Genomic DNA, 16,175 nt, shown 5'->3' with positions numbered 1-16,175 from the left:
TTTTCTAATTAAACTCCCTAAACAGCAGGAGTCAAAAAATTTTATTTTTTAAAAAGAAAGGGGAGGAGAAAATCTCAGATAAAATTCTGACAATCTCTATTCATAAATATTCATGTCAGATGCTCTATGGTTTTGAATTGCTAAAATAAGTTCAAGAATGGATAAATCAGGGGCAGAAGGGGTGAAGGAGGTTGGAAAAAGAAGCGAATGTTTCAGACTAGAACTGTTGAGTGCAGTTAATTTGGTCAGTTAATTTGACACAGCTTGATTCCCAGTGGTCCCTGTATATTGCTTTTCTAAGGTCATTTAGTAGCTGGTTTAAAAGAAAGTTTTAATTATAAAGGAATTTCATTGTTATGGCTATTACCATTATGTTTGAGAGACAGCCACGTGCTGTTCTACTATCTTAGCTTCTTGAGTCATAAAAGAGCAAAGCAGGAAAAGCCAGGAGATAAGGCAAAATCATTACTTGATTCAGGCTGATCCTGAATTTCTAGACTAAGGCTTACATTGTTCACTTAGGACTGCCTTTTTTATTTTATTTTTCATTTCTGTATAGAGTTTAACTATGTTTCAAGAAAGCAGAAACTTGAGAACAAGAAAATACTTTTTCAGAGCAAAGCAAAGTTCCCACATAAAATACAATAAATGAGAAAAAAAATTATGCAACAGTATATAAATTTCAAATTTGTCCTTCAAAGGAAGCAGAATCAATAGCCTAAGCAAAACAACTAGCTCATTTGACCAGCTTTTTCTCTGTGTTCTAGAAGAAGGAGTGAAAAAAAAAACCTCAAAAATGTTTTCTTAAGAAAGGAAGATAGAAGTTCTCATTATGTTGGAACATGTGGCTTGGAGTGACAACAGAAGAAACCAATGTATATTTTACCGTTAAGTGAGAAGTAAATATCTTTACTATCTTCTAATTTACAAAAGACAGATTATCTGGATGAATCATTATTCCAACTAGCAGAAATAATTTGAGAAGTTTTCCACAAGGTGTTCGTTAAACTTAACCATCACACAAAAGCAGATGAAAACAAAAAATGCAGATAAATAAAAGTTTGGCAAGGTTAGAAAATGCAGGATCAACATCATGTTAAAAATGTTTAACACAAGGGAAATATTCAGTATTGCTCAGGGAGGAAAAGACAAAGGTAACTGAAGCAATTCATTTCTGTAAAAATCACACATTCATCAAGATGTTGTTCTGGTGGGGAAAGATTAATCAAGGAGGAAAAAGCCTAAGAATATTTCAGTCCCTCTTTAATAAGTATGGTTTGACCTACATGGATCCTGTGCAGTCTTGCATTCTTATGTTCTTAAAGCAATTTTGTTAAAGTGTCACTTAACTTGTACAACAAGTTAACAAGTGTTAAGTGTAACACTTAACTCAGATTTTTTTCAGCCAGGTCCTACACTGCTCACTAGCATGCTTCACAGCCGAGAGTTGCTAGACTAAATTAAATACAACATTAGGAAAGCCTTAGGACTTCAATGGTTACTTTTTTTGCTTTCTAGTCCCTGTCTCACTCTGTGAAAACAACACAGACAAGAAAAGTAATTAGGATGAAAGTAATTCCATTGCCAAATAAACTTAATGGTGTCATAAAATCAAAGTATGCAAGGAAGATTCAGGTCAAGTAGAATTCTAATGATGTAAACCCCAGGAGTTGAATTCAAGGTCTACTCATGAACACCAAGGGAAAAACTATCACTGTATTAAAGCATCCATCATTCTCTTCCTCTTCGCCACAGAAATGAGAATTTCCAGAGAACAGCATATAAATATAGCATCACAGATGTACTACAGCAATTCCTACAAAATATATCTCTGATAACTTTACTTGAAGCTGTATTTCTTGTCTTTTATCTCCAATAATTCACATATTCGGGACATGGGCACACAAAATGATCTGCAATAATTTCCTTCTTCGTAATCATGATAAAATATGGGCCTGTTTTTCCCATATGTCCTCCATACATGTGCACACATGCCTACACACAAAAGGGGTGTGTGTATTTTATACCATGCTTTGAGGATTCAGGCTTTGCCCTTTCTCTCTTAAGGAGGAAGCTCTTGAGAAGAATGATGTGACTTTGGAAGTGGGGTTGGGGGGGCCTGGCAGGGAAGAGACTGCTGGGGTGTATGTGCAGTGGTGGAATCTATTCCCTGGGTGGAAACTTAGCTGCCCCTGAAGGTGAACCAAGCAAAGGATTGTGGAGAAACTCTGATGGTATGCTATTAAAACAACAGTCATCTCTGTGATTGCCAAAACTGACCCATGCTCGTATACTATTTTTACAGTTATGTTATTTTCAGGTGGACTTTCAATTAGATACTGGATACCCCTATATAGTTAAATCTGTGGCAGAATTACCAAGCACTTTCCTGATATGCATGCTCTCCCATATATTTCAGAATAATCAGGTGCATTCACATTGCAATGCTATCAAAAAACTCTTTTTGACAGGGATTCTTTCACCCAATTCCCCTTGCCATTCCAGAGACAGGATTTGTGTCAGGTCAAACAATCCTCACATTTTTTTTGACGAGAGGACGATGACAGATTAAGCACACACTGAGAATGAGCACTGAGAATGAGAGATGTTTCTAGGGGGAGAGAAAAGGCCAGCTTTCTTCTTGGAAGGCAAGTGCTTAGGAAAACTACTGGGGTTTTTGTCAGCAGGCTAACTCTTGATCCCAGCACGCAGCTGGCAGCGGTGTTTGCTTGGCTGGCTGTGGCTGCAGAGGCAGCGCAGTCGCAGCGCTGCAGTGGAGCAGGGATGCTCCCAGCATGGCAGCGCTGCTCTTCAGCCACTCCACTCTCTGCTGCAGAATACAGGACTGCAAATGAAAAAAAAAACAGAAAATCACATCTGGTGAAGGGCACCTCTCATTTCAATTGTGTAATAAAATTTCTTCACTGCAAGCGTTTTGTGCCCAGTGTAATCAGGACACTCAACAGAGCAGTGACACCTGCACTGTAACCGTATAAATAGTGGCTTTGAACCAATTCACTATGTATTTCATGGTGAAATAAGAACTGAAGTGGGTATTCTGTAAAATACTTGGACTGTTTTAAAATAACGTCCAATGCATTGAGTCTCAGGACTGCAGTCCTGAGACAGAGCACAAGGTAGCAGTAACTTGTGCCATAAGTCACTCCATGGTAATGGAGTTTAAAATCATAATCATAATCAAAATCATAAGTTTAAAATCAGCCAAACTTTCTTCACCCAAACAAATAAAGAGTATTTATTTGGTATTTTGCCAGACTGCTCATCAAATTGCATTGATTTTTATCAGTTCATAAACATATCTCAGTTTGAACTTTACTTCACTCTTGACATAACACCTAGATTAAGAATGTTTAAAACCTAATGAAAGTGTTCCAAGGCCTGTGAAAAAGTCCAGATAAGCTGTGTTTATTTGCTGGCTGACAAATACTCTTAATATCTGAGACAGAATGTCTACAGTAGCTTTTAAAGTATAAAACCTTTTTTAATTGATTCATTTCAGAAGTCTTGTCAAGTAGCAACACATATGGGGGTTCTTGTAAACCCAGTGCTAAGAAGAAAAATACAGGAACTAAAGCAATAATATTTGGCATTCTGGAAAAGCAAAGAATTTCAAAGACTGACAAACATCAAAATTAATTTAAAAATATCAGAGCATATGCTCCTAGAGCATCTAACATTTATCTTCTCAAACAGGATTAATTGAATAATTCATAAGTGCTGCAGATGGGGAATGAATGAGTTTCCTATACTAATCTTTGTGAAAGTGATTACCAGCATTGCATGGGGTTCCCAGTACTCCCTTTAACTCTATGAATGGATGTTTTACTTCAATTTCATAAGTAACCACTCCAAAGGTCTTTTTTCCTTCTGTGCCATCATTATGTATCAAACATACACTGTTGACAGCTATTTTTTTTTCTTTCGGTCTTGCAGCTTGTATTATTTTCAAAAATAGTGTCTCATTACAATTGGGCATTTGTCTTCCATGGAAGCATAAGATTTTTCATGCATAGGAGTGAAACAAAATTCTCATTTTACAGAAAAAAGAGCATGCTAAAGCAGTTGTTTGGGTTAGAGTAAGCTCAGAACTGCTTCTTTTACTCTCAACTGTGCATACAAAGGCAGGGACTCCAACTGATAATATCAGTTTTATTACCTGTCAAATTTAGTTTATAGCAGGTGCTTTTTTGGAGATAGCATCCCCAGCCCCAGAATGATTTAATCTCAAAGCCAAGTAAAGATAATGTTCTTGTGTAATCATCAAGAATCCAATTAGTGCATGTGTCTGCTTGGCTTTATCTCTACTCTTCAGGCATTATTATGGGGATCCAGCTTTCAATGCCTCTCTCAGCCTTGTGCAAGCAAACATTTCTTGGAGCAGAGGAGCTTTGCACTGGCCAACACACTTGTACCATGCAGTGCTTTTGCACAACTCTTCTGCTCTCCTTCAGATGGGTCCTGCTTCTATCTTTGCCTCCCATGAGTGGCCTGTGATCATACCCAAATATGTTAGACACCCTCTGTGGCCATTGTTAGTAGAGGCTCCAGTTTTCTTTCCAGGTGGAAGAAGGCAGTTCCCATTGGGAAGAGGAAGGTAGTAAGAGTGAAAGTTCTGGGATTGAAACTGCCAGCCACTCACACAAGGATTGAGAACAGGGTAGAACACCTTCAGGAACCTGAACAGGTTTCTGTTCCTCTTTTTTCCTACCCTATGACAGAAAGGAATTAGTTTCTTTTCATAGCCACATTTCCTTTAGGAACCTAAGGCAAAGGTCATGTGCTGAATGCTGAGTCACTGCTTTGATTTATGCAGCCGTTGCAGTTTGTGTTTTATCCCTGCGTGTTGAGTAATCATGTGAAATTGCCAACCATTAGAGTCAACTTATCTCCACAATTAAAATAATTCTCCATAAATATACAGGAAATGCTTAGAATGACTGTAAAATAACACATAATGTTATGGATTGTTATTTTTAACACTTGTGTTACTTAGTTTTCTATATTTGATCATTTACAAGACAAGAATGAAAAGTAAGCAATACTATACATTTTTTTCTAAACTAAGAATTTTGTAATAGTGTTCAAAAGCTTTTGTCAGCTACAGTTAACTGGCAAAGAGGAAATTGTGGAAATAACTGCAGGAAACAAGAAGTGCTATCTGGAACTATATTAAAGTTTGCCTTCTAGCTCGCTGAAGGAAATAATTAATGAAACAGGGATCCTGCAAATTGGACACATGCTGCTCTTCCACAATGGAGGATGAAGCACCTTTATTTTTCTCCCTTTCACGCTCAGAAAAGCATCTGGTTTAGCATGGGGTTTTTCCTCTGTTTTTCTTGTATCCTGTTTTGGCAAACCATACTTTCCCCTTAAATCAGCTCTGCATAGGGTTCCATTTGGGTTCAAGACCACTCAGTTCTCTGGGTCCTAAGCACACTGCAGCTGTGTGCGGTACTGCTGAGATATAAATAGATCACCATCTCAGCAGATTTTAAAGCTACAAATAAGCTTATTAAAATTGAGACATTGCACAATCTGCATTCGCTTCTATTAATGATTATCCTTCCATTCAGGAACACTGAATTCAGATATTCCATAGCACTGCACGGAAAGGTGACAGTCAAAGTGGTGTCTCTGGATCTAAGTTTACATATTCTGAGTAGGAACAGCTACTTTTCAGCAGGCTAATGTTCAAGAATTAAAAGAATGTATAAAGCAGGGGGTTTTGGGCTTAGAGGAAACTTATCTTAATATCTTAACATGCATATCTTCAAATTCAGCTTGGTAAGAGAGACAGAATGTGCAACAGGTATTGCTGGTGCTGATAGAGGTTTAGAAACTAGATGAACTTGTTAAATTCCCACCATGGTAAATACTTGTGTTTCAAAACCTGAATAAGCGTCTCCTTTAATTTCCAAACATCTGATGTAATAGTGATTTCACTTGGTAGTCTATCTTTTATGATCCTTTTCTCTCAGATAAACATTAGTCTTCTGGTGTCTAAATAGATACTAGTATCTCTAAAGGTCTAGGAGAGAAATGGAAATAGAAGACTTAGAGAAAACTTTCTTTTAATTTGTCCTTCAATTTCCCTTTTCTGGGATAATAGAGCTTTCCATCTTCTTTGAAATCTTACCAACCTTCCACTACATTTGCATTTTATAACAGATTTATTTATATTTAGCATTTTTCTTTGGCTAGCAGAGGAGGTTATGATGCTGGATTAGTGCTTTATTCATAGTAGGATTTCAGATGAGTCACGGATATATCTCTGCAGCAGCTGTTGCAGACCTTGTAATGCCATTATGCCCTGACTCTGAGATGTTGCACTGAGGTACTATGGCTACCCTCATAGGGATTTCTATAACACAGAAGCTCTTCAATGTAGATGATGGGAGACTATCAAAGAAATTCTGATGTAGAGCATATCCTGCAGGCATAATGCACACAACGTGCACTTTACAAGTTTTGTGACCTTTTCAGATCTTATATGGAAAAACACTGCAGAAGATGAGGAACATGTACTTGCAGAAGTTTGTAGCTGTGACCTGTCAAAAAAAAAACACACTTCCTACATCATGGTAATAAAAACAACAAACCAAAACAAAACGTTTCCTAACTCAGTAAAAGAAAAACTGTAACCCGAAAACCCAATACTCCCAACTAACCAGTGAAAGAAACAAAGAAAAAATACCCCACATACCCAACAACAAAAAATAACAAAACAAAATTCTTCCTTGCTCGCAGTAAGAAAAAAATTCCATGAAATAAAAAAGTAAAATAAATACCTCTTTGCTGATGATTTTTACAAGTCCTATTTCCTTGCTCATGGTAAAATGCCTCTGCAGACTCACTAAAGACAATAAAGGTCTATAAGAGCTTTTAGAGGTCCTGCTGAAAAAGCATGCAATTGTACTACAGAAGGAAATAGATCTCATTTGACAGAAGAAATACGGTCAGGAATTTAGCTGAATGTCTGCAGAGGATTAGAAATCATCTTATATATTCCCAACCATTATAAAATTCTGAATTCTGGGAAAGAGTTATCATAAGCATAGGCCCAGATAATGCTTGACATTTTAAGCTTCAATGCCAAGAACTCTGCTAAGCTTCCACCCTTGAGTGATGCCATCTGCACAGGAATATTAATCCCATATTTACCTCTAAGGTGTCTTATTTTAAAATTGTCACACTCAGCTAAATTCAGATTTAGAGCAGATAACCTGCTACACCTGGGGATAGGTACATAAAGTACAGCCACTTGTCCTAAGGACTCAGTAAATAACATCTGTGATCACTTTTTTCTGTCAAGTCATCCAGTCAGGTACCAGGCATTGCATTGGACTAATGGAAGAGATATACCTGGCTTCTTGAGTACATTTCTAACATTACACTTGCTAGACAATGCTCATTTAATTTGATTTCACTCTACCACCTTTATTTGAGTATATCTGGAATTAACCTGGTTTATGAAGATATAAATAAAGTAATAGAGGATATGCATATAGAAATTTAATAGTAACAAGTTATATTTCTGAAAATCAGAAATAAAATGGTGCAAAATTGCTGTGGTGTGATGATACACAAATAAAAAGGGATAGAAGAATGAGCTAAATAATTTTCTACACTGCTGATTACCCAAAAAAATTATAGATTTCTTTTTGATGTGTCAAACATTCCAAAAATAAAGCATGAATTCTCACTGCCTAATACAAAGGAAGGGGGATCTGTCATGTTACACATTCACTTGTTCTGTATCAGAACCTCCCTCAAAGCTTTTCAGAGACTCCTATCATGCTGCACATTTACATTTTGCAATGAACCCAGCACAAGGACATTATCTTCTTTAAAGGTGTTGCAAGCCTTGGCTAAGTACACTCTTAAACAAAACTATTTCATAAATACACATGGTTAGAATATTTCATAAGCGCCCAGTGTTGCAAGGTTTTGAGTATATGAGCAATGAGCTCATTCCCCAGATTTTTCTGTATTTATCACCTACATAAAAGGGAATATGTGTTGTAAATGCTTACAAACATATCAACACAGATCAAAATAATCTTGTTCTATAACGGTAAATATTACCTCTGGGCAACTAGGTATAGGCTAGATTTAGTGTGTGCGAACAATTAGATACTGTTCAACTGAAAGCTGCATGTTTTAGGTCCTTACATTGGCTGTTCCAAAGTTTCTGAAACAAGATACGACAGAATCTTCTTTTTTTTTTTTTATGTATAGCAGCTGCCTTTTAATCTAGGTAGTTCTATATCTCTCTTCATTGTGATATTGCAGATCTAAATGAATGCTGAAGCCAGACTTTATTAGAAAGTAAAAGAACATGTCATGAGCACCTAACATAGACTAGGCATAATTATATTCTTCATTTAAGAATGCCATTCTTTTTAAGATTATATGAGAATGCCCTTCTGCTCTTCATCTTTTTTTAATTGTGCCATATTACCTCATTCTAGAGAAGACAGGAAGAAAATGGGTAGTGGAATTGGTCACATTATTGAGGAATTATACTGATGTATAGCACACATTATTCGGAACTATGTTTTTTATGCAGAAGCAGGTTTTTAGTTCATTCTACCAATTAGAAAGTAACATGATTGGTTTAAAATTACTGAAAAAAAAAAAGTCTGGGCAGCATCCTTGCACACCTAAGTTAATAGCAAAAAGGACTGTCAAGTTTACCGTGTCTAGGATTTCATTCTGAGGTTTTCTTTTTGCTGAAGGATGTAGAATATATCAAAAGAAAGTCTTCACAAAAGTGTATGAAAACAAAACTTCTTTGGAAAGTTGGGAAAAGTGGTTTGTGACCAAAGTCTAAACTGAGCAGGGCTTCACATGTGCATTAAAGCCTGGAATGTTCAAGAGGCAGCCAGGATACTGTGACTTTCAACTCAGGACAAAATGACTCTTTAACCCTTACAGTAAAACTTCCTAGATTTTTAAAGGAATTCTAGAGCCAAAGATTAAAAAAAAATCATCATGCAGGTTATTTTCAGTTTTCATTAAAATTATTAGATTTCAATCTAAACCATCTGTCATCTTTAATGTCAAAAATACTCTTTTAAAGGCAGACTAATATTCACCTGGAATGGCTTGAAGAAGTGTGCCATAAACATCATGAGTATTCTGACACTCCTGAGCTTCAAATCTTACCTGTCATAAGAGTTGGACGTTTGGTTATTACCCATTGTCCAAGAGCTGAAGCTCTTAAACAAAGACTAGGAAAAGTACCTACCCCAATGTCAAATACTAGACATTTTCTATGAATGTGTAGAAAGCATGAGTGTCTTGATGTCCTAAAAGAGGTGTCCTTGGGTAGCTTAAGACACTTTATCCATTATTTTAACTCTGCTCTCTTCCTTTGCCTTGTACAATGTTCCATTACTCCTATCTTCCCTATCTACAACTGTTTCCTGACTCCAGTCCTCAGTTCTGCAATCACACCTCATCCTCCTTGGCACGCAATTGTCTCCAAAACTGACACTGAAAAACACAGGAAGTTCAATATTTTTAGTTGTTCAATGCTAATCTAGTATGTTTCCTCCTGATCTGGGAAAGACACTGTGAAAAGCTAGTACAGAGGGGAAACCTGCTCTGTCCTTCAAGTCCCAGAAAACGGCATAACCTTCAGAGATTTGGCTGTCAAACACTGCCTGCACTGAAAATCTGCAAGCTCAGATGTTTGGAGTCATGACTCGCCCAATTTCAAGTTGACTTTATTCTCAACCTCTTTTGAGCAATGTTATAAAACTTTCCTCTAAAAATTAAGCAGATTAGCTGCACATCTGCAAAGGTTCTGCAGCTTCTCAACTAAACAATCAGTATTTAACACAGTCCCTCACCACACCATTTTCTCTCTCACAAAAGGCTGGCTGCTCATATTGGAATGAAGGGAAATCAGGAAGAGACAAGGCACAGAGATCAATTTCCAACCTCAAATCTGCTACACTGCAGGAGGGCACTACAGGCAGTGCCCATTGTAATGCCCTACTTCTACAGAGAGTGACACCTGCTTATTCTCCTCAAAACATGGAGCTGACTCATGCACTATATTGCTTTGTTTAACAGATTTTCTATGAGTGGATTTCAGATTGATAATGAATTTTTGGTTTATCATTTCCTTCTCTTAACTCATATTTGAATATGCCTCCTATCATAGCTCTTAGCTATCTCTAGCTAGATACTAGGATAGATACTTAAATCTCTTATCAGTGCTTTCTGTAACTGACTGACTGTAAAACTGAAAGCACTTATTTTGATAGAGGTTCTCCTTGTTCTCCCAAAAACATGTATCTAACTGGATATGAGTATTTTAACAGTGGGGTTTTTTTTAAAGTATCCCAGCTGTTTTCAATTTAAACTCCAGCAGCTTTCCTCACCATACAGTTATTCCATACGCAGTGTCATGACATCTTTAAAACTGGAAGCATTAAAGCCAGCATAAAATGGAGGAAAACAGCAGTGAATTCTAGGATTTTAGTATCAATGTAAAATTATATAACTTTAATTTGCACTGATTTCTTAAAGTGAAAGTAATCACTGAACAGCAGAATTAAATGGTCATGCTGTGTAATTAAGACCTGTGTGTGAAACCAGTCATTGCCCTTTTAGCATTTTCTTATATGATTTGCCCACACAGAGGAAACCAATCTAGTATAAACATCTGTATTTTGTTTCTCTTCTGTGGTTTTAATCTAGTATTTGCATAAGCATGTGATCAGCCACAAAGAGGCCATCTGGCTGGCCACACTCTCCCGGATACATTTTCTTTATGTGCTTGCTCCTGTACCATCTTCCTTGTGGATAAATCTGCTCACCACAACACTATACCAAAACTGTCAGCATGACTGCTTCAGTTTCTGTCTGCTGAGCAATGAGTACTTGTGTGTTCACCACAGCTTCACAAACTTCAAGGAATGCCTGTAGAATGCTACAATAGCCTTGAACCCACTGTGAAGGCCAAGTAGTCTGGCAAGAATTCAAATCTTTGCATGGTTGGTTTTGGGTTTTTTGCAGGTTTGAAGAATTTCCTCTTATTTTCTACAGTTGTGACTGTCAAAAGAGTCACATACAGACCTTGACTTTCATGTTCCCCTTTAACTGTATGCTTTTGTATGACTGCTCTTCCTGTTTACGCAGTTTACCAGTTATAGTATGACAAGGTCATGTGGGTCCAGCAGATGGGTACTGACAGTAGGATATTGTCTCTACTGAAGACCTATATTTACTACTTAAGACCCAAGATGATTATTTCAGCCCAGACTTGCATGGTCTTGAACACCTGCAGAGAGACCTTGGCCAATCAAGAAATTGGGCAATCACCCACCATTCTGAAGTATTGACTGGGCTATAGCACCAGCCAAATGAAGAAGTTCAGCACGGAAAATGCCAGACTCTGCAACTGGAATGGGGCAACCCTGGATATACAGACAGACTGGGGAATGAGATGCTGGAAGGCAGTGTCATGGTAAGGGACCTGGGGGTTCTGGTCCATGACAAGCTGAACATGAGTCAGCAGTGCCCTGGCAGCCAGGAGGGCCAAGCGTGTCCTGGGGGGCATCAGGTCCAGCATGGCCAGCTAGGCAAGGGAGGGGATTGTCCTGCTCTGCCCTGAGCTGGGGCAGCCTCATCTTGAATATTGTGTGCAGTTTTGGGTGCCACAGTGTAAAAAGGATCTAAAGCTGTGAGAGAGTGTCCGAAGGAGGGCAACAAAGATGGTGAAGGGCCTTGAGCATAAGCCACACGAGGGGCAGCTGAGGTCACTTAGTCTGTTCAGCCTGGAGAATACTGTAGGAGACCTCATTGCAGTTACAACTTCCTTTTCAAGTGGAGAGGAAGGGCAGATACTGATCTCTTCCCTCTGGTTTCAAGTGACAGGACCCAAGGGATTGGCCTGAAGTTGTGTGAGGGGAAATTTAGGTTGAATATTTAAAAAAAGTTTTTTTTTCAGTCAGGCACTGGAATGGGCTTCCCTGAAAAGTGGTCACAGCACCAAGCCTGACAGACGTCATAAACCATTTGGACAACACTCTCAGGCACATGGTATGACTCTCAGCAGGGAGAGGGCCAGAAACTGGACTCAATGATCTTTCTGGCTCCCTTCCAACTCAGTTTATTCTCTGATTCTAAGATTCTGTGATTTCCTCTGAAAAGCTAAGCACTGTTCTTAGCATTACAGAGGCCAGGGCCTCACTATAATAGTGAGGGCTGTCATTATTCATGCTAATATCAAAAGAGAATAGCAAGGCACCTTAAGGATATTGCTGTTCCAAACCCCCTGCTATGGGCAAGGAACCTTCCACTAAACCAGGTTGCTCAGAGCCTAATCCAGCCTGGTCTTGACTGCCTCCAGGGATGAGGAGTCCACAACATCCCAAGGCAACCTATTCCAGTGCCTTACCACCCTCACAGAAAAGAATTTCTTCCTCATATCTAACCTAAACCTACCCTCTTCATTAAGGCCATTTTCCCTTGTCCTATCACTACATACCTTTGGCATGTAAAAACAAAACAAAACAAAAATCTGTTCAAAAGACGAATAAATGCTTCCAAAGTTTAGAATTTGGAAGTCATGAGTGACAACTCCTAAAGAAATATATGGCACAATGAAGACAGCAGAAGTCCCCAAAGATCTCTTTCTATACAGCCTCTCTCTGTCTACATCCATCCCTCATTCTTGCAAATTGAGTTCTAGCAAAGCCTGTTTTGGGAAAAGATAAAGAGTAACTTCCCTCCACGTGTAAAAAAGAAGATACGAAAGAAAAGGATAGTGAGGTCAATTTAAAGAAGTACTGATACACTCACTTTACTGACCAGAAGGAATGCCCCTGATGGCACATTTAATAGTATCTACACTGTCTTTTCAAGGCCAAGCTACAAAACAAAGAATCTACCATAACTGTATTGCATCACTGTGGACATCTGTAGGTTGACTACTTCCAACTACCACCATTCCTTCTAGCACGTGAGATCATACCTTTTCAGGAACTTGTATGTCTGATGTGGGCCATATGATGCTGCCACACAATGTTACGGGATGGCACCAGAGAAGATGTTCTTGCAGACTTCCATTGCAAGCAACCATGAGTTCGGTTTTATGCTATGGAATTATATATCCATAAGGATTTTTTTCCTTCAGTGCCCCAAATGTGAATCTAAAAGAGTATAAAGAAAATTTGAGTAAAAGATCTTTAGGCTCAGGTATGGAGTTTGATCTACAAAGAACAGGATATACGGATGTAGCATCTGTTACACTCTGGATCTACTTTGTTTCTGTTTTTCTGGGGTTTTCTTGCTTTTTTATGATTTTTATTATGTACTCAGGCACTGCTACAACAGCTGAGGGAGAAACTAACTGGAATGCCTTCTCAGGTTTCCATAAATCAGCCTAGAGATTGAATTATTGAATGCGTTTTGTGGCATGTTCTGTAAGTCTAAATATCCAATTCAGGGGGTTGAGATTTCTCTTATTAACATGTCTTACCTCAGGGAAGGAGGAGTTTTGTATTTCATAATCATAAAGGATACGCTCAATATAAATTTACACTGGCTTGTACGAAACAAGCACATTCTATAATAAAAAATTTCATAGATGCAACATGTGGGCAAACAGAAGATTTGCTGTTTTCTGTTAAACCACCAAAATAACTATCAGGAATTTCACTAGAAATATTTGAAATATCAGAAAAGAAAGTCAAATATTTTTTAAAAACTTACTTTGGAGATATATTTATCTGAGAAGATTAAAAACCTAACACCAGAAATTCCAAAGTTTAGAAATAACGATCTAACATGCAATTTTGTAAATAGAACTTATTACCATTTTAATGGTTTCAGGAAGAATTTTAAAGCACTTAATCTGATCTGCTTATGGAATAGTTAGCAGAAGCTTATGCTTAGACATGCACAATGGATTTAAAAACTAGTACACAATTCAGAAGGACAAAGAAAGTAAACAACAAAAAGAAATATGCTATTGGCCCATTGAGCATACAACTAGTTGTCTTCAGCAATACCATACACAGCCTTCTAGTAAATTACAGATTCATTTGAGCTAAATGGTTGCTTCCCCATACCTTTTTGAATTTTAGATGAAGTTATTAATAAAATTTCATTAGACATTTCCTATGCTATGGGAGTATCTTGTATATTCAATTACAAAAGTAATGGTTTAAAATTATGAGAGATTGATATTAACCGCACAGTCACCAGTTTCTGCGCTATCCTCTGAGGCAGAAAAAGACACATACCAGAAATCCCTCCCACGAGCTCTAGAAAAGAAGTAAAAGTTAAAGTATTAATTTTCCTTTCCACTATTATATGAAACCTGGCCACTTGCTTTCTGTCAATATCGCAAATCAATATTAAATCACAAAGGGAAATCGCACCCTGAAAATTTGTATGAAATATTAATTCATATGAATTAATAGCATTACTGAGAAAATCTAGATGAAAATTTTATATATGTCAAGTTTCTTAAAACTTCAAACCTGAAGACCTTATTTATCCTGCTTTATATATGTAGACATTTTTTATAGAGCATTTATTACTCTGGTGGGCTCCTACAGTGCATAGTTAGTATACCAGAAAGAATGGAAACTTCTGTATTTTCTAATAAAGTGTTATGCAAGAGCAGATCTGAGTTTGGATAAGTAGTCTATACCCCTGAAAGCCATTGGGAATGAAATGGTGATATAAGATTGGATCATCATAGCTCAGTCAAATCATCAAACTGTGGAATAGTGGAGGTGATATTTTTGACATATGTATAAACGTGTATCCTTTCACAATTTTCTTTTACTAGCTCTACATTTCAGCTGTCATTGCAAGACATTTTATGTCTGAAATAAGTTATTCTTCTCAATGAATATGCAATTTTTCTGCATATATTTTAAAAATGAGGTTTCTGTCGCCTTTTGTTCTAAAAGGTAGTGTGTGCTAATAAATTAATGCTAATAAATTTCTATCTGTTCTACCAGGCCTTCCACATATTTCAAAATATACACTGAAATTGAAGAGAAAACTCAATTAAGAGTGTCATCTAATCTTTAAAGCAGAATACAGGCATATTGTTTAATTTATAGCTGTGTTGGAAAGCAGACTGGCTTGCTTCTGTTTTGCAGTCCTGTCATGTACATTCCAAACAAGTGATGATCCAAAGCTAAATATTGTATTCCTTAAATATAGAGCACATTTTCAAGTGCATATACTAAGCATACTCTCAGCTTGAAAATCTGCAGAAGCCTTTTCCAACCTGTTTGTATCAAAATAAGAAGAGTGGCATGTGGAGGTGGAAACTTCTTGAGTAACACAGGTTCCATTTATATAGAAGAGGTGAAAGGATGGAGCTCATACAGCTGTCTTTCTAAGGAAAGAAATAAATACAAGGGCCAGCTGGTTCTGCTGGCAGATCTTGTGGGGGAAATGTAGAAGAAATAGACGCTACTGTGCTTCTCCTGGAGTAATGTTGCAAGTGGATGGAAATTGTTAGGAAATATAGTGGCTGAGTTTCATTCATTTGGACGACATCTGGATGAACTGAAGTTGTGTAACTAAATGGTTAAACATGTCTATCTTACCATTAAGACTTTGTAGAATAAGAACTGGCCAAATGGAAAATTACTCAACTGATGGCAAAGTTTAAAAAACCTTATTCGTTCTTTCAAATATTATTCATACTATAACTTAAAAAAAGGCTTTAAAAAAAAGGAATATTCAGCTTTCATAGTAACTCAGAGTACACGAAAATACAGCAAGAATAAAGCTAGTAATTTTGTTGCTGTGCTGTTTTGTGAGTTGGATAGTGGCCTTATTTGTAAAATAACTATTCACAATTTTAAATAACACTTGGCAGCATTGTTATAGTATCTTCTGCACTCAAGAGGGTACACTTCCAGCTGCCCAAAGGTATCAGTAATAACCACAACTTGCCAGGGATATTACAGCCAAAAACCCCAGTTTAGACATAAAATAGCATCCAAATGTGGATTTGAGTGACAATCCTATTTGTCACCAGCACTACAGTAATCTGGGGGGAAATGCATGTTGACTGCCATGTATATTGATTTATAGTGAATTTCACAGTTCTGCTGCAGCCTTTTAACAATAGCATAGCTACTAGAAATTGCAAACCACCACTC

This window comes from Cyanistes caeruleus, chromosome 5 (genome assembly GCF_971803275.1).
Source record: "Cyanistes caeruleus chromosome 5, bCyaCae1.hap1.1, whole genome shotgun sequence".
In the NCBI taxonomy this organism is placed as follows: Eukaryota; Metazoa; Chordata; class Aves; order Passeriformes; family Paridae; genus Cyanistes; species Cyanistes caeruleus.
This window is presented reverse-complemented; position numbering follows the sequence as displayed.